The sequence below is a fragment of the Osmerus eperlanus genome, chromosome 6 (genome assembly GCF_963692335.1).
Source record: "Osmerus eperlanus chromosome 6, fOsmEpe2.1, whole genome shotgun sequence".
NCBI classification, from domain to species: Eukaryota; Metazoa; Chordata; class Actinopteri; order Osmeriformes; family Osmeridae; genus Osmerus; species Osmerus eperlanus.
Genome location: NC_085023.1, coordinates 2084753 through 2108805, shown reverse-complemented (window position 1 = coordinate 2108805; position 24053 = coordinate 2084753). Strand labels below are relative to the sequence as shown.

At 49.5% G+C, this 24053-nt stretch overlaps 1 long non-coding RNA gene across 1 annotated transcript in view; it reads right to left on the bottom strand.

Annotated features, from left to right (window-relative positions):
* Positions 1-8383: 8383 nt before the first annotated feature.
* The window catches only part of LOC134021878 (uncharacterized), a 35670-nt gene continuing 20000 nt past the window's right edge, over positions 8384-24053 (bottom strand). Inside the window, exons 3-4 of the long non-coding RNA XR_009930592.1 lie at positions 21490-21586; positions 8384-9971 (exon numbers count right to left, since the gene is read on the bottom strand). This is a non-coding gene — a long non-coding RNA (uncharacterized LOC134021878). The remainder of the gene's footprint in view (positions 9972-21489; positions 21587-24053) is intronic.

Here is a 24053-nt window from a genome sequence, read left to right as displayed (position 1 = left end):
CCAACACTTCCTCTAAACCTCCCCTACCTCTAAACCTCCCCTACCTGTAGACCTGCCCTACTCCAACACTGCCTCTAAACCTACCCTACCTCTAGACCTGCCTTACTCCAACACTACCTCTAGACCTGCCTTACTCCAACACTACCTCTAAACCCGCCCTACTCCAACACTGCCTCTAGACCTGCCCTACTCCAACACTGCCTCTAAACCTACCCTACCTCTAGACCTGCCTTACTCCAACACTTCCTCTAAACCTCCCCTACCTTTAGACCTGCCCTACTCCAACACTACCTCTAAACCTATACCTCTAGACCTGCCCTACCTCTAGACCTGCCCTACTCCAACACTGCCTCTAGACCTGCCCTACTCCAACACTACCTCTAAACCTCCACTACCTCTAGACCTGCCCTACCTCTAGACCTGCCCTACTCCAACACTACCTCTAGACCTGCCCTGTTCCAACCCTACCTCGAGACCTAGTTCTAAACTCATTTTCTGACATAAAAAAAAAAGTTTCTAAAATGAATACCATCTAATGAAGCAAAGTACTGTTAAACCACAGCTAAACCTCAAACTACAGACATGTTGCTTAGAGACTGTGTTGCTGGGTACAAACATGTTCATCAGGTTTTGAATAACATTCTGTTAAGCTATTTTGATGTAATCAGGGTACAGCATTTTCATGTCCTAAACATTGTTTTTTTGGTAACTCAATTGAACTGTTGGAATCTTTGCAAATTAGTTGTTTAATGAATGGAAAACAAATTCATTCGGAAAGATTCCAGATGGAAAATGGATTTTAATTTTAAAAGATTCATTTTGTGATTAATATTTCAGGACGTGCACTGTGCAACCACTATATGTCAGAAACAGCTATCCAAGCCCAAAACAGCAGCACATGCACACACACACACACTCACATATACACACCATGAACATTTTAGTTATACAATAGTGCATTGTAGTAGTTGTAACAAGAGGGCATGTGTCAGACCAGAGTTTTAATTAAACTGTACAAACAGCTGTTGAACAAAACATCAGAAAGCTTTTTAGCTGGAGAATGGTTCTGTATCTGGTACCCTTCTCCAAGCTGGGGAGCAGGGATCAGAGGAGAGGACAACCTTGCTGTTTCAAAGCAGCCCAGATCTGCTGACTTCAGTACATGTCTTGTCCTGGATGGGCTGTTTTCAAGCTCCCTTTCAACATGAGTTTGTTGTTGTGTAAGCTGTGATGTTACTGGGTCTCATGAAGTACATTCTGCCGTTCTTTTCTCAAGCTGGCACTGTGTAATCTGACGTTAGTTCTTCACAGTTCTGTCCTGCAACTTTGTTCACACTTTTAAAACAACATACAAACCTTTGAACCTCTGGGCTAGTTGGAAGGTATCTGGGCTAGATGGAAGGTATCTGGGCTAGGTGAAAGGTATCTGGGCTAGGTGGAAGGTATCTGGGCTAAGTGGAAGGTATCTGGGCTAAGTGGAAGGTATCTGGGCTAGGTGGAAGGTATCTGGGCGAAGTGGAAGGTATCTGGGCTAAGTGGAAGGTATCTGGGCTAGGTGGAAGGTATCTGGGCTAAGTGGAAGGTATCTTGGCTAAGTGGAAGGTATCTTGGCTAGATGGAAGGTATCTGGGCTAGGTGGAAGGTATCTGGGCTAGGTGGAAGGTATCTGGGCTAAGTGGAAGGTATCTGGGCTAGGTGGAAGGTATCTGGGCTAAGTGGAAGGTATCTGGGCTAAGTGGAAGGTATCTGGGCTAGGTGGAAGGTATCTGGGCTAAGTGGAAGGTATCTGGGCTAGGTGGAAGGTATCAAGTATTTTCAAGTCAAAAGGCTCAAATCTAAGGCAAGTCACGAATCATTAGTGTAAAGTTCAAGTTGAGTTGCAAGATTTTGTTGATTTCGTTTTTTAGTAATCTTTGCTGAAACAACCTTCACATCCTGAAAGCAATCAATACATAAAAAATGCTCTGAATGTAAAAATGACATTAATCTGATATCTGTGGCCGTTGCAGGACTATAATAAACAGTAAAGGTCCTTGAGTTTGGACCGAATGCAAATTATTGGACGGCATTTGGAACTAATGTAATGATTGGACCGGCTACTTGTCTGTCTACCTACCTACCTCCCGGAGTCAGGCAGTGTTCATGTGTTTTGGAGGAGTGACTCTGGAGAGAGGGGGAGGGATGTTGTGTGTTGAATACTTTCAAACTCAAGCCATAATTGCAAGTTTCAGAAAACTGACCTATCCATCCTTTCATTTACGTAACAAAAGAAAAAAACGTTCAGAGTGAAAGAGACCTTCGTCCGAGCCTTCTGCTCAGGGAGGCTGGTCTCTCTGGCCTGCAGGAGAGAGGGCCACTGCGGGGAAACACAGCCACAGTAAACAAACAGTGAAGGATTATTGGCATCCACATGATGGTACACTTTGATTTAGTCTCCACGACAACAAGCCAGAGAACAGTTTGCAGTGTGTGTGTGTGTGTGTGCACATCACAAGCTAGACAGATATACAAGAACAGCAGAAGAGAGGAGGGGATCCCAGAGGGGGATAGAAGAGGAGGAGATGAGGAGAGGAGAGGGGAAATGAAGAGAGGAGAGGAAAGGAAAGGAGAGGGGAGATGAAGAGAGGAGAGGAAAGGAGAGGAGAGGGGAGATGAAGAGAGGAGAGGAAAGGAGAGGAGAGGGGAGATGAAGAGAGGAGAGGAGAGGAAAGGAGAGGGGAGATGAAGAGAGGAGAGGAAAGGAGAGGAGAGGGGAGATGAAGAGAGGAGAGGAAAGGAGAGGAGAGGGGAGATGAAGAGAGGAGAGGAAAGGAGAGGAGAGGGGAGATGAAGAGAGGAGAGGAGAGGAAAGGAGAGGAGAGGGGAGATGAAGAGAGGAGAGGAAAGGAGAGGAGAGGGGAGATGAAGAGAGGAGAGGAAAGGAGAGGAGAGGGGAGATGAAGAGAGGAGAGGAGAGGAAAGGAGAGGAGAGGGGAGATGAAGAGAGGAGAGGAAAGGAGAGGAGAGGGGAGATGAAGAGAGGAGAGGAAAGGAGAGGAGAGGGGAGATGAAGAGAGGAGAGGAGAGGAAAGGAGAGGAGAGGGGAGATGAAGAGAGGAGAGGAAAGGAAAGGAGAGGGGAAATGAAGAGAGGAGAGGATAGGAGAGGGGAGATGAGGAGAGGAGAGGAAAATTAAGAGAAGAGAGGAGAGGATAGGAGAGGGGAGATGAAGAGAGGAGAGGAGAGGAAAGGAAATGAGAGGGGAGATGAAGAGAGGAGAGGAAAGGAGAGGGGAGATGAAGAGAGGAGAGGAGAGGAGAGGAAAGGAAAGGAGAGGGGAGATGAAGAGAGGAGAGGAGAGGAAAGGAAAGGAGAGGGGAGATAAAGAGAGGAGAGGATAGGAGAGGGGAGATGAGGCGAGGAGAGGATAGGAGAGGGGAGATGAGGCGAGGAGATGAGGAGAGGACACACACACTCACACACAAACCATGAGATGTGACAGAAGGGGAGAAGCTGAGAGGAAAATACAGTAGAGAAAAAGGGAGGGAGAGTGGATATGCAGGACGAGAGAAGAGCAGGGGAGGAGAGGGGAGGGGAGGAGGGGGGAGAGGGAAGGGGAGGAGAGGGGAGGATAGGAGAGAGGGGAGAGGAGAGGAGTGAAAGGTCTAGTTGGACGCCCCAAGTAGGCAGTACCAAGTGTTTCTGGGGAGGCTTTGCCCTGTCAGTTGGTGTGTGCATGTGTGTGTGCAGGTGTGTGTGCAGGTGTGTGTGCATGTGTGTGTTTGAGTGTGAATAAGTGGATTGTTAAATGTTGAGATGAGGGGGGAGAGGAGAGGAGGAGGAGAGGAGGAGGAGAGGAGGAGAGGAGGAGGAGAGGAGGAGAGGAGGAGAGGAGAGGAGGAGGAGAGGAGGAGGAGAGGAGAGGAGGAGGAGAGGAGAGGAGAGGAGGAGGAGAGGAGGAGGAGGAGGAGGAGGAGGAGGAGGAGGAGGAGGAGGAGGAGGAGGAGGAGGAGGAGGAGGAGGAGGAGGAGGAGGAGGAGGAGGAGGAGGAGGAGGAGGAGGAGGAGGAGGAGAGGAGGAGGAGGAGAGGAGAAGAGAGGAGGAGGAGGAGGAGGAGAGGAGAGGAGGAGGAGGAGAGGAGAGGAGGAGAGCTAGAGAGAGGACGGTGGATAGTTGGACTCCAGGGTTGAGAAACATGCAGGTGTAGCTAAGCAGACCCATGAGGCAGATGGGTTAGGCTAAAACATTACCCTGACAACGAGGCACTGAGACTCATGAATATGACACACACACATGCACACACACACACGCACACACACACACACATGCACACACACACACACACACACATGCACAGACACACTTCTAATGTACATGGACTCTCATGAATATGAATGACAGGCTCCAGTGGTAAGTGAGGTCCTCTCACACTCGCTACGCTATCACACTCTGCGGCCGGGATGAGCAACATGATATGACATAATACGGCCTTCTCTGGTTTATTTAGACTGAACTCTCATCTTTTCTGCCTCCCATGACATCATCACAGGCCTTCTTTTCTACGGTAGCCATATACACACCATACACACACACCATGCACACACACACACACACACCCACCATGCACACACACACACCATGCACACACACACCATGCACACACACACACACACACACCATGCACACACACACACACACACCATGCACACACACACACACACCATACACACACGCACACCATGCGCACACACACACACACCATGTACACACACACACCATACACACACACACACCATGTACACACACCATGCACACACACACACCATGCACACACACACCATGTTCACGCACCATGCACACACACCATACACACACCATACACACACACATCACAGAATACAAACCATGGGGGACAGGACAGAGTGAAACGTCTTCCTGCTTTTCTTAGTTTTGCAAGTAAACAAATAAATAATGAGTGGAAATTCGAGGGGACGAGAAGTGTTACAGTGTTACCATGGAAACACTGATATCATCAGACAGGACAAAGAGGGAGAGGAGAGGAGGAGAAGAGAGGAGGAGAGGAGGAGAGGAGGAGGAGAGGAGTGTGTGTGTGTGTGTGTGTGAGACTGTGTTTCTCGGTGTGTGTGGGGGGATGTGTCTATGTATGTGTGTTTGGGAGTCTGTTTGTGTGTGTATCTGGTATTATTTGAGTGTTTGGTGTGTTTGTGTGTGTTAAGCAGCAGCTGATCCTCTGCTTACTCCTTTCATTACATTCAAGAACTTTCGAGGTTACTATGGAAACTTGCAGCTCTTTGGAGTCTGCTGTTTGATCAGAACAAACTGTTCATGGTTCCTGTCACTGTCTTAGCTTTAGTGCCAAAGATATTCTGGATTCATCTACACCCACTGCTGTAGAATCATTGTCCACACACACACACACACACACACACACACTCCTGCACACACACACCAGCTGTGGTTAACTCCCCGCTTCTCCTGTGTGTCTGGATTAATGACACGTTGTCACAATGGGAGCCTGTGACTGTGTGTGTGTGACTCGTGTGTGTGACTGCATGTGTGTTTCTGTATACAGTGAAGTGACTCTGTGTGTGACTGTACGTGCCTTTAACTGTGTGTGTGTTTGTGTATTTCTGGTTGAGTGGCCGTGTGTGTATTAGTGTGTGTGGGCGTGCACGTGTGTGTATCATTGTGTGTGTGTGTTTGACAGTTATGTCCAGATCTTTCTGTTTGATGTAATAAAAATGATCACAGGAGAGAACAGAATCACAATCACCCCCTCCCCTCCCCATCTCCCCTCTGCCCTCCTCCCCTCCCCTCCCTATCTCCCCTCTGCCCTCCTCCCCTCCCCTCCCTATCTCCCCTCTGCCCTCCTCCCCTCCCCTCCCTATCTCCCCTCTGCCCTCCTCCCCTCCCCATCTCCCCTCTGCCCTCCTCCCCTCCCCATCTCCCCTCTGCCCTCCTCCCCTCCCCATCTCCCCTCTGCCCTCCTCCCCTCCCCATCTCCCCTCTGCCCTCCTCCCCTCCCCATCTCCCCTCTGCCCTCCTCCCCTCCCCATCTCCCCTCTGCCCTCCTCCCCTCCCCATCTCCCCTCTGCCCTCCTCACCTCCCCTCCCCATCTCCCCTCTGCCCTCCTCCCCTCCCCATCTCCCCTCTGCCCTCCTCACCTCCCCTCCCCATCTCCCCTCTGCCCTCCTCCCCTCCCCATCTCCCCTCTGCCCTCCTCCCCTCCCCATCTCCCCTCTGCCCTCCTCACCTCCCCTCCCCATCTCCCCTCTGCCCTCCTCCCCTCCCCATCTCCCCTCTGCCCTCCTCACCTCCCCTCCCCATCTCCCCTCTGCCCTCCTCCCCTCCCCATCTCCCCTCTGCCCTCCTCCCCATCTCCCCTCTGCCCTCCTCACCTCCCCTCCCCATCTCCCCTCCCCTCTCCTCCCCTGCTCTTCTCTCGTCCTGCATATCCACTCTCCCTCCCTTTTTCTCTACTGTATTTTCATTTCAGCTTCTCCCCTTCTGTCACATCTCATGGTGTGTGTGTGTGCGTGTATCTATGTTAGTAAAGGTGTATGTTCCTGTGTGAGTTTCTGTGTATGAGTGAGTGTGCATGTATGTGTGAACACGTCTGTGTGTGTGTGTGTATGTATGGAACAGAGTGAGAAAAAGAGAAGGTGTGCGTGACACACTGGTGACGATCATTTACATATTATAGTTGGATGTGTTCATTTGAAGTCAGTGCATGAATGTGTGTGTGTGTTTGAGAGAAACAGGGCTGATTCAAATGTCACTGCACAGAAGGAAAATAAATGTGGCAACAGACATAAATCTCAGTTTTATAAGAACAAGTTGATCATCATCATCACCATCATTTATTTTCTCATCATTGCAATTATTATTGAGGTTATGAGCCTCATATTACAGTAATCATCATCATCACCTTTATTAACATTACCATGGTCACCTTCATCACCATGGTCACCCTCATCACCGTATCAATCTTCATCTTTGTACTCTTCCTCTTCATCAGGTGTGTTTACAAACATGCATGTCTTCCAGAACCACAGCAGAGAATGTTGAAAAGCTTTGAGTGTAAACCAAGGGCCTTGACACACCTTGACACTCGACGTCACCTTGGTTTTAATCACACTCGACATGATACAAAGTAAATATCAATTGGTGCCTATTTCAACTTGTAGTAGCATTTACCCCCAACAGAATGCTTTTCATCAAAGGATGATGATGATGATTAAGATGACGAAAAGACATTGACTGCTGCCGCAGAAATGGATGCAGAGAATTATATATGGTAGCTACTGGTAGTTCTCTCCCTATGTACTTTTATTTACAGGCTTGTGTGGAATTGTCAGTTACACTGACATTATGAGAATAATGAATATTAGAAACGATTTGCACATTCTGATCCTCATGTATTCCCAGTTACAAGTAAATGAGTTGTACAAACTGCACCTCATGAAGAAAGTGCCAAAAACAAACCAAGAGATGGTGTAGGCCTACTTAGGGTAATAAACGCAGAGTTTGTCATGGAAAACCTTCTAGCAAGCAGGTTAGGTTCACAGAGTGAGTTACCATGGACACTGACTCAAAGTTTTCATTTCCTCTCTTTCTGGAACGGAAAATCGGGATTATGCCTCTTTTCAGGGTTCACCAACTAAAAGTTTTCACTAAACCCGCTACTTGGAGTACCCCCGTGGAGCTTGTCGTCCGGTGTTTAGCTCTGAGTAGAAAACCTGAGTGAACCCAAAAGAGTGGGCATCATAACTGCCTCGTACACCAGTAGCTTGGTCTTTTCAAGCACTTCTGAGTTTTGAAAGACTCTTCTACGGAGATTTGCAAAAGCCCCACAAGCACAGCAGATGGTGTACCTCGCTGTCCATGGCCGCCCTTGAGGAGAGGCGACGTCCAAGGTGGGGGAACAGGGACGCCTTTTCAAGGCTTTCGTTGCCAGTTGTTCCAGTTGGCAGGTGTGTGGTGGGGACTGAGGAAGATCCTTGGTGAATAATGGTCAGCCTGAGGACTGTGTGTGCCGTGGCAACAGCATCAAGCATGCACGGAAGATCTATTTCTGTGTGGGCAATGTTGGTGCAGCTCCACGACACATACACAGTGCAGACCCCTACCCAGACTGACCCCTACCCAGACTGACCCCTACTCAGACTGACCCCAACCCAAACTGACCCCAACCCAGACTGACCCCTACCCAGACTGACCCCTACCCAGACTGACCCCTACCCAGACTGACCCCAACCCAAACTGACCCCAACCCAGACTGACCCCTACCCAGACTGACCCCTACCCAGACTGACCCCTACCCAGTACTGACTCCAGAAGTTACAAAGTAACTTACCTGTAAGAAAAACAGAACTCACCTCAAGCAATGAATTGTTTTTGCTTTATTCAAACTGCATTAGTGACTTCAGCATGGCTGGGACATGATTGCATAAATGACACTGCCCCACTTTCTGTGCTCCCAGTGAATAAGAGAAAAGGAAACCAAATCTAAACAGGTCATTCTCAGTTCAAGCCACAACCTCGGCTAATAAAATCGAGCAGAAATGTGTTTACCACTTTACAGAGAGACATCCGGTTGTGAGTGACGGAACAGACGGAGGGCAGCTTGTCTGGGTGGGGCTATCCCAGGTGGGGCTCTGGTTTTGGAAAGGCAATCTGTCAAGGTATCCTCTTCTTTTCATGGCATAGTTAGATTAGCATAGCAATAGCATAGGAGAGAAAAGGAGAGAAAAGGAGAGGAAATAAACGAGGTAAGAGAAGAGAGGATGGAGAGGAGAAGAGGGAGAGCACACACCACATGATGGAAATGAAGGAACACCTTTAGTCAAACACCGTGGGAAGCCAGAAGAGTCCCATGGAATGCTACATGTGGAGCTGTGCTGATGTTTCAAGCCTGGGCCCACTTATCGTCCAGCGCCGGGCAGAGCAACCCCAGATGCTGGCAGTCTGTTGACACTGTTGCATGTCTGTGACATCATCAAACACAGAGGTACTGGAAAAGCACACCTGGGCCATTTATGTAGATCAATGACTCTGAAAGGATTTGTGTCTGAGTCTGTCTGTGTCTCCGGGTATGTCTGTGTGTTTGTGTCTCTGTGTGTGTGTGTGCACGTGGATCTGTCCGTGTCTCTGTGTGTGTGTGTGTCTGTGTCTCTCTGTGTGTGGGTGTGTGTCTGTCTGTGTCTCTCTGTGTGTGTGTGTTTACCTGTGTCAAGGACGCAGAACACCACCACATGCTGACATAGACATCCTACTTATCACTTGCATGTGCAGTGTCTTAAATATCCTCTTCTACTCAAACACTCTCGTGTGGGAACATTTCTCTTCCTTAATATGAACATTGGATAGTCGGAGAGATTAAGTGGGCTGTGCCGGTCTGGGTGCTATAGTAACGAGGGGTCTAATCTACGACGATCATTAAACTGTGACCTCCATGGAGGACGTCACACTCTGACATCAGGATCAGGGTCAAGGTCAAAGGTCATACAGAGATCAACCAGCACTTGTCACGAGACAGCATGGGGATTTCAGAAACATACACACACTTAAATATATATTTATATATATATTCTGTATATATAGCAAACCCTTAGGTGTTTTACAACCTCAGAGAAACTGTGAAAGATTAAAAGATATCTATAAATATCTGATAGCACACACACACAGGCTGACACACATACATTTACGCTCACACACAGACGTACGCAGATGTAATCACTCACACACACACACACATTTACCATCACACACACACAGTGACACACCCTGGCACACTCTTCCCTCTACAGCTGTAACAGTCTCTTTCCAGCTGTGTCTTTATTATGAACATTTGCAGTTCAAATTTTCTTGATCCATCGCTCTCTCATCCTTCCATCTCACCCTCCATTCTCCGGGATGAAGGTAGCCATCTTCCTCTGCACCCATCCCTCACTGTTGATGTTGCTTCAGACTAGAGAGAGAGAGAGAGATGGGAGAGAAAGAGAAAGAGAGGGAGAGAGCGGGGGAAAGTGGGGGAGAGGGAGGGAGAGAGACAGAGGAAGAGAAAGAGGGACAGAGAGAGAGAGATAAAAGAAGGGTTAAGGGAGGTCAGTCAGGTTGAGACAGAATAATTGGAAAGGTTGCATGATACACAAACACAGCACATTGATGGGAAGGTGAAAAGCTGAAGTCATTGTCTCAGAACAACATCAAGGAGAGAGTAAATCATGGTTTAGAGGCTGTTATGTTACTGGTTTAGTTCACACAAGCCTGCTGTCTGGGACACACCAGCCTGCTGTCTGGGACACACCAGCCTGCTGTCTGGGACACACCAGCCTGCTGTCTGGGACACACCAGCCTGCTGTCTGGGACACACACCAGCCTGCTGTCTGGGACACACCAGCCTGCTGTCTGGGACACACACCAGCCTGCTGTCTGGGACACACCAGCCTGCTGTCTGGGACACACACCAGCCTGCTGTCTGGGACACACCAGCCTGCTGTCTGGGACACACCAGCCTGCTGTCTGGGACACACACCAGCCTGCTGTCTGGGACACACCAGCCTGCTGTCTGGGACACACACCAGCCTGCTGTCTGGGACACACCAGCCTGCTGTCTGGGACACACCAGCCTGCTGTCTGGGACACACCAGCCTGCTGTCTGGGACACACACCAGCCTGCTGTCTGGGACACACACCAGCCTGCTGTCTGGGACACACCAGCCTGCTGTCTGGGACACACACCAGCCTGCTGTCTGGGACACACCAGCCTGCTGTCTGGGACACACCAGCCTGCTGTCTGGGACACACACCAGCCTGCTGTCTGGGACACCAGCCTGCTGTCTGGGACACACCAGCCTGCTGTCTGGGACACACCAGCCTGCTGTCTGGGACACACACCAGCCTGCTGTCTGGGACTCACACCAGCATGTTTCACTCAGACTCAGGAGGCTCCAGAAGATGGACTGATGCTCACTACGAAGGGAAATGCAGGAGGGTTAATCTGGCCACTGCACGCCTCTTCTCTGACACGAAGACAGCATGTCTGAGTGGAACACATAACCCACCCTGGTCTGCCAGAACTCAGGGGAGAGGAGAGAGGGGGTGACCAGGGCACCTCCACAGCACGGCTAACAGGATCTGCTAAAGACTTTCTGTCATAAACACACTCAACCCCCCCACCCCCCCATTCTGTCGCCAGTGTCTTGGCAGCTGTCAGCCAATAGCAGCATGTTTTCATTATCTTAGCAGCTGTCAGCCAATAGCAGCATGTTTTAGTGTCCTGGTGCCTGTCAACCAATAAGAGCATTTCTTTAGTGTTCTGGCAGCTGTCAACCAATCAGAGTCAGATTTTGGTGTTCTGGTAGCTGTCAGCCAATTGGAACATGTTTATTCTGTGTGTGTGTGTGTGAGAGTGAGAGAGAGTGTGTGTAAGAGAGTGTGTGTGTGTGTGTGCAATCCAACTGTCATGGTCTCAAGACACGTTTTCTTGACACGTTCCACAGACACAGCACCCACCAGTGTTGATGTGTTTATAATTTGTCGGTGTGTTTCTTTTGGCACTGTACTATGCACTACAATAGTTCAGATGTGAAGTTGCACTGAAGTTAAGTAATTGAGATGTTATGTTTTGCACTGTAGTATTATCATTTAGTCCCCGTGCCTGGTAGCTGAGATGTTAGAGAATGTGTCTGGTAAATACAGACCGCTCCTTAACTCTGACCACCTAATGGAGTTAGACATAACTAAAGTTGGGGAGAAGATGACCAAACCTCAACTCATCCGTTCCTCTAGAACTCCCCCCTTCCCCCTGATCTTCTTCTGTCTACATCCTCCTCAACTCCCCCCTTCCCCCTGATCTTCTTCTGTCTACATCCTCCTCAACTCCTCCTGTCATGGTGTTCTCAGGTTCCCTTCCCAACCCCCCCTTTCTTCTAACGCTTCCCCCACTCTCAGGCTCTGCTGTCCAGACGCCCTCAGGTGTGAGTCCACACTCCGGGCTCCTCCACCCCCCGGGTTCCTGCCTGGTAACTGTCCACTTCCTGCTCGCTCAGCCCTGGATGTTTACTCCAGATAAGGAGGCTCTCTGTGGGGTTCCCAGGACGGTGGGGTTCCCAGCCCTGGATGTTTACTCCAGATAAGGAGGCTCTCTCTGGGGTTCCCAGGACGGTGGGGTTCCCAGCCCTGGATGTTTACTCCAGAGAAGGAGGCTCTCTGTGGGGTTCCCAGGACGGTGGGGTTCCCAGCCCTGGATGTTTACTCCAGATAAGGAGGCTCTCTCTGGGGTTCCCAGGACGGTGGGGTTCCCAGCCCTGGATGTTTACTCCAGATAAGGAGGCTCTCTCTGGGGTTCCCAGGACGGTGGGGTTCCCAGCCCTGGATGTTTACTCCAGAGAAGGAGGCTCTCTCTGGGGTTCCCAGGACGGTGGGGTTCCCAGCCCTGGATGTTTACTCCAGAGAAGGAGGCTCTCTCTGGGGTTCCCAGGACGGTGGGGTTCCCAGCCCTGGATGTTTACTCCAGAGAAGGAGGCTCTCTGTGGGGTTCCCAGGACGGTGGGGTTCCCAGCCCTGGATGTTTACTCCAGATAAGGAGGCTCTCTCTGGGGTTCCCAGGACGGTGGGGTTCCCAGCCCTGGATGTTTACTCCAGATAAGGAGGCTCTCTCTGGGGTTCCCAGGACGGTGGGGTTCCCAGCCCTGGATGTTTACTCCAGAGAAGGAGGCTCTCTCTGGGGTTCCCAGGACGGTGGGGTTCCCAGCCCTGGATGTTTACTCCAGAGAAGGAGGCTCTCTCTGGGGTTCCCAGGACGGTGGGGTTCCCAGCCCTGGATGTTTACTCCAGAGAAGGAGGCTCTCTGTGGGGTTCCCAGGACGGTGGGGTTCCCAGCCCTGGATGTTTACTCCAGAGAAGGAGGCTCTCTCTGGGGTTCCCAGGACGGTGGGGTTCCCAGCCCTGGATGTTTACTCCAGAGAAGAGGCTCTCTGTGGGGTTCCCAGGACGGTGGGGTTCCCAGCCCTGGATGTTTACTCCAGATAAGGAGGCTCTCTGTGGGGTTCCCAGGACGGTGGGGTTCCCAGCCCTGGATGTTTACTCCAGAGAAGGAGGCTCCCTCTGGGATTCTCAGGACGGTGGGCTCGGCCAGACTCATCATCCATATCAGGCTCGGCGTGCTGCCAGCCCACTATATCCACTATTTGTACACTTTGAATGGGAAGTGGGAGTTGTCTTCAGCTCTCTCCTCCTCTCTCTGAGTTTGTACATGCTATTCTTGTCCTGAACTCAATATGGAATCCTGACACGGATGCACAATCCCTCCTGTATAACACCTGCTGGGGATGTGTGTCTGGTGTGTGTGTGCCTGGTGTGTGTGTGTCTAGTGTGTGTGTGTTTGTGTGGTGTGTGTGTGTCTGGTGTGTGTATCTGGTGTGTGTGTGTGTCTGGTGTGTGGGTGTTTATGTCTGGTGTGTGTGTGTGGTGTGTATCGGGTGTGTGTGTGTGGTGTGTATCGGGTGTGTGTGTGTGGTGTGTGGGTGTGTTTGTCTGGGGTGTGTGTGTGTGTGTGTGCTTGTCTGGGGGGGGGGGTGTTTGAGTGTGATAGCTCTCAAGGTGACCTTGGTATGGAGGGTAGGTTCTCCAGTCACTCAAGGTAGAGAGAATGTGTGTGTGTGGGTCTCTCTGTCTGTGTGTATCTGCGTGTGTGTCTATGTGTGTGTCTGACTCACCACGGCAGGGTCAGGGCCCTAGCTCTGCATAATTTCATCAGACACACATACACACACACACATTAGCAGTCTCTGCTTCTCATCTTCCCCTCCCTCCCTCCCTCCCTCCCTCCCTCCCTCCCATACTGCAGGGTTGCACATACTCGGTGCAACCCTGCAGAGGTTAGCAGCAGTGTATAACAGCAGAGGTTAGCAGCAGTGTATAACAGCAGAGGTTAGCAGCAGTGTATAACAGCAGAGGTTAGCAGCAGTGTATAACAGCAGAGGTTAGCAGCAGTGTATAACAGCAGAGGTTAGCAGCAGTGCATAACAGCAGAGGTTAGCAGCAGTGCATAACAGCAGAGGTTAGCAGCAGTGCATAACAGCAGAGGTTAGCAGCAGTGTATAACAGCAGAGGTTAGCAGCAGTGTATAACAGCAGAGGTTAGCAGCAGTGTATAACAGCAGAGGTTAGCAGCAGTGCATAACAGCAGAGGTTAGCAGCAGTGTATAACAGCAGAGGTTAGCAGCAGTGTATAACAGCAGAGGTTAGCAGCAGTGCATAACAGCAGAGGTTAGCAGCAGTGTATAACAGCAGAGGTTAGCAGCAGTGTATAACAGCAGAGGTTAGCAGCAGTGCATAACAGCAGAGGTTAGCAGCAGTGTATAACAGCAGAGGTTAGCAGCAGTGTATAACAGTGTTGGGGTTACAGCGGTCTGCTCTCTGAGGAAGCACACTAACATGGAATTAGCATACTGTACACTGTAGCTGTTTAGATCGGTTGGGTGTGTGTGTGTGAGAGTGTGTGTGTGTGTTTCAGATGTCCTTTAATGTATTATTTATCTCATTTGTGTATGATTGATTTCCACATTCATTTTGTTGTTTGTTTAACTAATGCGTCGGCAATGTAAACACTGTTTGGCATGATGATAAATCTTCTGGATGGAATTGGATTTAGAGAGAGAGAGGGCTGTGGGGGCAGAGTCAGAGAGAAGGGGAGAGATATAGAGAAAGACAGAAAGAGAGAAAGAGAGGGGGGAAGAGGAAGAGAGAGGGACAGAGGGAGAGGGGAAGAGAGGGACACAGAGAGAAAGGAATAGAGAGACAGAGACAGATTGCCCAGTGTGAGACAAACAGATATTTCCTTAACACTATGGGCCCTATTTTAACTATCTGAAACGCAAGTATCAAAACGCAAAGCGCAAGTAACTTTGTGGGCGGGACTCCGGCGCTGTTGCTATTATAACGGCGTCATAAATGACTAAATCTAAAATGGGTTGGTCTGAAGTAGCTACATCACTAATGGGTGTGGTTTAGGCATAACGTGTAATAAACCAATGAGAGCGTCATCTCACATTCCCTTTAAGAGCAGGCGTGTTCAAATTCTCAGTCTTATTTTTATATAAATGTTATTTTGTTACAAGTAATTGTTATATTTTTTTTAATGTTTAGTTCTTAGAATTAGTTTAACCATTGTATTTTTTTACTTAATTTAAAACCCGTATATGTTTATTGTTTGCACCTTCCTGCCACAGTAAATTCTGTGTTGGTGTAACATAGGCTACATGGCGAATAAACCGAATTCTGATTCTGATGGAGATAGGAGAAGAAACCCACCCAAATTTGATTCGGTTAAACAGGCGTGGGAGGAAATTGCCACAATTGTCACAAATCAAGTTCACATACATAGAGATTTCTCATGAAAATCTTTTTAATCATTGACATGAAAGAAATGTAACAGCCATACAATAAATCAAAACAATGTAATGTAGCTTCACAGCAAGAAGACCCTGGCGTCGCCAGCAGTGCGCACCGGCCAAGCATGCGCCCTTAAAATAGCATCTGAATAACGCGTCATTGACTTTAGACTACGTTTTTCCTGGTCTGTGGCGGAATTGTTTTTCTGAAACTGCAAAATAGCACCAGGGAACGTTTGCGCCGGAACACGCCTCCTTTTTTCGCTGAACCGCCTCCGGGAGCGCAAAGTCATTCCCTAATTTACCGACGTGCGTCTGTGGAGGGAAAAGTCTGCTTTGCGTCGAGTGCAAACTAGGAATGATACTTGCGTCGTTGACAAAGTCAATTGCGCTGGGTGCAAGATAAGGTCCTATATGTTCTTAATGTAGAAATTCAAGCAAATACTTTTCCAAATTTAAATCATTACATTAACTAAAATAAATCTGATTATTTATTGGTAGGAAATATGTGCTTTTCACATTTAACAGCAAAGAGGGTTGTAAGTCCAGAAACAGCCAGTGGGGTTAGGTATCGTGAATCATGTGTAATAATGATTTGGTTGTTGTTGTTTGTATAGAGTGTATGTGCTTCAGTAATAATAATAGTAATCCTAATATTTCTTCTCAAGTCCATGCAAACAGCTGTGAACAAGGTGACAGTGAAGACCAATTCAGTGTATTCAGTGTTCAGAGAAACACACACACCACACACACGCACACACTTTCTCACACACACACACACACACCACACACACACTCTTTCACACACACACATGCACACACACCCACACACCCTCTCTCACATACACACACATGCACACGCACACACACTCTCTCACACACACACATGCACACACACACTAAGTTGTTTAAGGCTGCTTCTACGGTTAGCGATAATCCCCTGCCTCTGTCAGCCAAACTCTTGTCTCCTACAAAGCTCCTGACAAGTTCTTCCTGCTCACTCACACACGCACAGAGACACACACACACACACACACACACACACACACAGACACACAGAGACACAAAGAGACACATCAACACCCAGACACACTCGGACACCTTCACACGCCCCCACACACACAGACACCTACAGCAATGCTTACAGTGACTGCTTGCAGGACTAGAGAGACTTCCTCTTAGTTTGACCTTGGTGGCAGTGCTCTGGTTAAAGTAACAGTCAAGAAGGTGTGGATGTTTTTATGTTAGTGTGTTTGTGTGTGTATGTGTGTGTGTGTGTACATCTATGTGCATGCATGTCTTTCTGTGTGTGAGGGTGTAGATGTTTTTGCATGTGTGTGCGTCACGGTGTGTGTGTCTGTGTGACACATCACACAATGTTCTGCACGATGGAACGTGTCAGGGGCATATTCCACCTTCACACATGATCACAGCTCACGCCTTGTCTGCTAGAGCAGATACATGCTGACACACACACTCACACACACTCACACACACTCACACACTCACTCACACACACACACACACACACACACACACACACACACACACACACACACACTCACTCACACAGCAGAGATGACATGAAGGGAGAGAGGAATGCACAATGTACTAGATGAGCCGGAACCTTTGGTCTTGTTCCTGGTACCTCTCAACCCCTCCACCTCTCCACCCCTCCACCTCTCCACCCCTAGACCTCCACCTCTCCACCCCTCCACCTCTCCACCCCTAGACCTCCACCTCTCCAATCCTCCACCTCTCCACCCCCCACATCCATCCCTCCACCTCCACCCCTCCACCTCCAACCCTAGACCTCCACCCCTCCACCTCTCCACCCCCCACCTCCACCCCTCCACCTCCATCCCTCCACCTCCACCCCTCCACCTCTCCACCCCCCACATCCATCCCTCCACCTCCACCCCTCCACCTCCAACCCTAGACCTCCACCCCTCCACCTCTCCACCCCCCACCTCCACCCCTCCACCTCCATCCCTCCACCTCTCCACCCGCCACCTCCATCCATCCACCTCCACCCCGCCACCTCCATCCATCCACCTACATCCCTCCACCTCTCCACCTCCACCCCTCCACCTCTCCACCCCCCACCTCCACCTCTCCACCTCCATCCCTCCACCTCCACCCATCCACCTCTCCACCCATCCACCTCCAGCTCTCCACCTTTCCACAGAAATCCTTCGCCCCTCCACCTCTCCACCTCTCGACAGACACCTCTACACCCCTCTTCACATCCACCTTTCCACTCCTACACCTCTCGACAGACACCTCTACACCCCTCTTCACATCCACCTTTCCACTCCTACACCTCTCGACAGACACCTCTACACCCCTCTTCACATTCACCTTTCCACTCCTACACCTCTCGACAGACACCTCTACACCCCTCTTCACATTCACCTTTCCACTCCTACACCCCTCTTCACATCCACCTTTCCACTCCTACACCTCTCGACAGACACCTCTACACCCCTCTTCACATTCACCTTTCCACTCCTACACCTCTCGACAGACACCTCTACACCCCTCTTCACATCCACCTTTCCACTCCTACACCTCTCGACAGACACCTCTACACCCCTCTTCACATCCACCTTTCCACTCCTACACCTCTCGACAGACACCTCTACACCCCTCTTCACATTCACCTTTCCACTCCTACACCTCTCCACACCTCTTTACCTCCGCCTTGCTCCACACACCTCTCCCCACCTACACCACACCACCCCTCTCCACCCCCATGTCCCCCCCTCTTGTCTCCTTCACATCCTCTGTGTCTTCATCAGACCAGCGTTGCTGCCTCCATTCAGCCCTGACGGCACCATGTGTCCCTCCAGCTCACCCCCTGACCCAACACTGCTCTCTTTCATCCCTCCATCCTCTCTTTTAGCAGTTAATCCCTCTGCTGTCAGCAGTGCTCCAAACCTCTCTGTGTCCACTCTTAAGCCCTTCTCGCTTTCTCTCCATCCACTCCACACCTCTCTCTCTCTCGCTCCGGTTTTCTCCATAATTTCTCACTCGGCCCATGTATTTATCTCTCCATCCCCTTTCCTCTCCTCTTCTCTCCTCTTTACTCCTCTCCTCTCCATCCCCTTCTCCTCTCCTATTCTCCCCTCCCCTCCACTCCCCCCTCCTCTCTCTCTCTCTCTCTCTCTCTCTCTCTCTCTCTCTCTCTCTCAGTAGTGTGTGAAGTTAGTGTTAATCTGCAAGTGGCTGATGTCTACTGGTGAGCCTTTACTTTGCAGATTTCCATCTGTGAAAATGTGTTTTTGTATTAAAGTATAATAAACTACTGTTTCGGAGTGGCACAGTGATGTTACAGAACATCCCATAATTAAACTGGGTTTGGAGAAGTAAAACGAAAATGCAGCATTAAATCCATAGATACAAACTGCTTTTCCACAGCAACATGCTGTAGCCCCTGCAGCTTAGCAGCTGGGGAAGAGGACTTCCTCAGGCAGCGAGCTAGCTAAGCAGCCATGTTCTCTCTGGGACTGATAATACTGGAACCATGTAGTCATCAAAACTAATTGTAAACAGATTGATCTGTTATTCAAATTACTCCTATCTATCATTCAACATAGAATTGATTTTCGCCAGAGATTTAATTTCCATAATTTTAAACATCATTAGAATACTGCCTACAGTTACACACACACACACACACACACACACACACACACACACACACACACACACACACACACACACACACACACACACACACACACACACACACACACACACACACACACACACACACACACACACACACAGACACAGACACAGACACACACTGCCTATAGTTACACACACACACAAATACTGCCTACACATTTTGCCCACAGCGTATCCACGGTCACAACTGAAATCATGATAAATGCATGACTTACAATAACCCTCATTATCTCTCCCTCTCCTGTCTCCATCTCCCCCTCCTGCCTCCCCCTCCTGCCTCCCCATCCTGTCTCCTCTCCTCTCTCATGTCTCCTCCTCTCCCTCTCATGTCTCCTCTCCCTCTCTTGTCTCCTCCTCTCCCTCTCCTGTCTCCTCTCCCTCTCCTGTCTCCTCTCCCTCTCCTGTCTCCTCCTCTCCCCCTCCTGCCTCCCCATCCTGTCTCCTCTCCTCTCTCATGTCTCCTCCTCTCCCTCTCATGTCTCCTCCTCTCCCTCTCATGTCTCCTCCTCTCCCTCTCATGTCTCCTTCTCTCCCTCTCATGTCTCCTCCTCTCCCCCTCCTGTCTCCTCCTCTCCCTCTCCTGTCTCCTCCTCTCCCTCTCATGTCTCCTTCTCTCCCTCTCATGTCTCCTCCTGTCTCCCCCTCCTGTCTCCTCCTGTCTCCCTCTCCTGTCTCCTCTCCCTCTCATGTCTCCTCTCCCTCTCATGTCTCCTTCTCTCCCTCTCATGTCTCCTCCTCTCCCTCTCATGTCTCCTTCTCTCCCTCTCATGTCTCCTCCTCTCCCCCTCCTGTCTCCTCCTCTCCCTCTCCTGTCTCCTCCTCTCCCTCTCATGTCTCCTCCTCTCCCTCTCATGTCTCCTCCTGTCTCCCTCTCATGTCTCCTCCTCTCCCCCTCCTGTCTCCTCCTCTCCCTCTCCTGTCTCCTCTCCCTCTCATGTCTCCTCCTCTCGCTCTCATGTCTCCTCCTCTCCCTCTCATGTCTCCTCCTGTCTCCCTCTCATGTCTCCTCCTGTCTCCCTCTCATGTCTCCTCCTCTCCCTCTCCTGTCTCCTCCTCTCCCCCTCTTGTCTCCTCCTCTCCCTCTCCTGTCTCCTCTCCCTCTCATGTCTCCTCCTCTCCCTCTCATGTCTCCTCCTCTCCCTCTCATGTCTCCTCCTGTCCCTCTCCTGTCTCCTCCTCTCCCTCTCATGTCTCCTCCTGTCTCCCTCTCATGTCTCCTCCTCTCCCCCTCCTGTCTCCTCCTCTCCCTCTCCTGTCTCCTCTCCCTCTCATGTCTCCTCCTCTCTCTCTCATGTCTCCTCCTCTCCCTCTCCTGTCTCCTCCTCTCCCTCTCATGTCTCCTCCTCTCCCTCTCATGTCTCCTCCTCTCCCTCTCATGTCTCCTCCTGTCTCCCTCTCCTGTCTCCTCCTCTCCCTCTCATGTCTCCTCCTCTCCCTCTCACGTCTCCTCCTGTCTCCCTCTCATGTCTCCTCCTCTCCCTCTCATGTCTCCTCCTCTCCCTCTCATGTCTCCTCCTGTCTCCCTCTCCTGTCTCCTCCTCTCCCTCTCATGTCTCCTCCTCTCCCTCTCACGTCTCCTCCTGTCTCCCTCTCATGTCTCCTCCTCTCCCTCTCATGTCTCCTCCTCTCCCTCTCATGTCTCCTTCTCTCCCTCTCATGTCTCCTCCTCTCCCTCTCACGTCTCCTCCTGTCTCCCTCTCATGTCTCCTCCTCTCCCTCTCATGTCTCCTCCTCTCCCTCTCATGTCTCCTTCTCTCCCTCTCATGTCTCCTCCTCTCCCTCTCACGTCTCCTCCTGTCTCCCTCTCATGTCTCCTCCTCTCCCTCTCATGTCTCCTCCTCTCCCTCTCATGTCTCCTTCTCTCCCTCTCATGTCTCCTCCTCTCCCTCTCATGTCTCCTCCTGTCTCCCTCTCATGTCTCCTCCTCTCCCTCTCTCCTCCTTTCCAAGGGAGACAAATGCTTTCCCCTCCTTCACCCACTCTGCCTCGAAAAATCGATTTCTTCCATATCACTGTTGGAGGAGCCGTGCCCCCCCATCTCCTTCGCTTCACTGCTGAGTGAAATGGGATCAAGCCACCCAGCGCTCCAGTCTATTTGAGGAGGCCTGATCCAAACATAACCTCTGGCACCTTCTTCTAACTGTATTTTCCATCTGCAACAAGTAAATGTGCGAGTACACCGGAAAACACGATCCTGCTCCTGTTTTGGGTTTGAAGTCGGCCTGGTCTGGGATTAGATTTACCCCATAACACCTGCACCACAACACCAAACTACAGGACCTGCTTTTGACTTTGTTGGTCAGCTGTTGCTAGAATTAGTTAGCTGTTGTTAGCAATGATTAAGTGTAGTTAGCGCTGGTCAGCTGGTGACGTGCGGTGCGGAGGGTTGGAGACTCACTTGTTTTGGTGTTTGGAGCCCTGCAGGTGAGCATGGTACTGTTCAATGGAGTTCAGGACAACACTACACACACTGCAGGAATAGGTGCTGCGCAGACCTGAGAGAGACAGAGAGGAAGAGAGAGAGAGAGAACCAGGGAGAGAAAGAGAGACAGAAAGAGAGAGACAGAGAGAGAGACAGAACCAGGGAGAGAAAGAGAAAGAGACAGAAAAAGAGAGAGAGAGAACCAGGGAGAGAAAGTGACAGAAAAAGAGAGAGAGAACCAGGGAGAGAAAGAGCCAGAGCCAGAAAGAGAGAGAGAGAGAGAGAGAGAGAGAGAGAGAGAGAGAGAGAGAGAGAGAGAGAGAGAGAGAGAGAGAGAGAGAGAGAGAGAGAGAGAGAGAGAGAGAAAGAACCAGGGAAAGAAAGAGACAGAAAGAGAGAGAGAGACAGAAAAGGGAGAGAAAGCAAGAAAGACAAGAACGATGAAAGTGTTAATGGACTTGCCTCCAAGACACATGTTGTACCATAATCCATAATCACCATCATCACCATCTTTCATAGGCTCTACGAAGCAGGGAGACTGACGAGCTTTCTGGCCAGGCCATCGCAGCAGTAATCACAATGGAGTTTAAAGGGACACTAGATTATATTCCAGTTATTAGGATTGGGAGGGAGAATGATTCATTTTTTGCTCAGGATTTCTGGTGTGTGTGTGTGTTTGTCAGTGAGTGTGTACTTCTACTGTAGGACATACAGGGAGATGTGTACTTCTACTGTAAGACATACAGGGAGATGTGTACTTCTACTGTAGGACATACAGGGAGATGTGTACTTCTACTGTAGGACATGCTGGGAGATGTGTACTTCTACTGTAGGACATGCTGGGAGATGTGTACTTCTTCTGTAGGACATACAGGGAGATGTGTACTTCTACTGTAGGACATGTTGGGAGATGTGTACTTTACTGTAGGACATGAAGGGAGATGTGATCTTCTACTGTAAGACATGCTGGTAGATGTGTACTTCTACTGTAAGACATGCTGGGAGATGTGTACTTCTACTGTAAGACATGAAGGGAGATGTGTACTTCTACTGCAAGACATACAGGGAGATGTGTACTTCAACTGTAGGACATACAGAGAGATGTGTACTTCTACTGTAAGACATGCTGGGAGATGTGTACTTCTACCGTAGGACATGAAGTGAGATGTGTACTTCTACTGTAGGACATACAGGGAGATGTGTACTTCTACTGTAGGACATGCTGGGAGATGTGTACTTCTACTGTAGGACATAGAGGGAGATGTGTACTTCTACTGTAGGACATACAGGGAGATGTGTACTTTACTGTAGGACATGAAGGGAGATGTGTACTTCTACTGTAGGACATACAAGGAGATGTGTACTTCTACTGTAGGACATGTTGGGAGATGTGTACTTTACTGTAGGACATGAAGGGAGATGTGTTCTTCTACTGTAAGACATTCTGGTAGATGTGTACTTCTACTGTAAGACATGCTGGGAGATGTGTACTTCTACTGTAAGACATGAAGGGAGATGTGTACTTCTACTGTAAGACATACAGGGAGATGTGTACTTCAACTGTAGGACATACAGAGAGATGTGTACTTCTACTGTAAGACATGCTGGGATATGTGTACTTCTACTGTAGGACATACAGGGAGATGTGTACTTCTACTGTAGGACATGTTGGGAGATGTGTACTTTACTGTAGGACATGAAGGGAGATGTGTTCTTCTACTGTAAGACATGCTGGGAGATGTGTACTTATACTGTAGGACATGTTGGGAGATGTGTACTTCTACTGTAAGACATGAAGGGAGATGTGTACTTCTACTGTAGGACATGTTGGGAGATGTGTACTTCTACTGTAGGACATGAAGGGAGATGTGTACTTCTACTGTAAGACATGCTGGGAGATGTGTACTTCTACTGTAGGACATGAACGGAGATGTGTATTTCTACTGTAAGACATGCTGGGAGATGTGTACTTCTACTGTAGGACATGAAGGGAGATGTGTACTTCTACTGTAGGACATGAAGGGAGATGTGTATTTCTACTGTAAGACATGCTGGGAGATGTGTACTTCTACTGTAGGACATGAAGGGATATGTGTACTTCTACTGTAAGACATTCTGGGAGATGTGTACTTCTACTGTAGGACATGAAGGGATATGTGTACTTCTACTATAAGACATGCTGGGAGATGTGTACTTCTACTGTAGGACATGAAGGGATATGTGTACTTCTACTGTAAGACATGCTGGGAGATGTGTACTTATACTGTAGGACATGAAGGGAGATGTGTACTTCTACTATAAGACATGCTGGGAGATGTGTACTTCTACTGTAGGACATGAAGGGAGATGTGTACTTCTACTATAAGACATGCTGGGAGATGTGTACTTCTACTGTAGGACATGTTGGGAGATGTGTACTTCTACTATAAGACATGCTGGGAGATGTGTACTTCTACTGTAGGACATGAAGGGAGATGTGTACTTCTACTATAAGACATGCTGGGAGATGTGTACTTCTACTGTAGGACATGAAGGGAGAT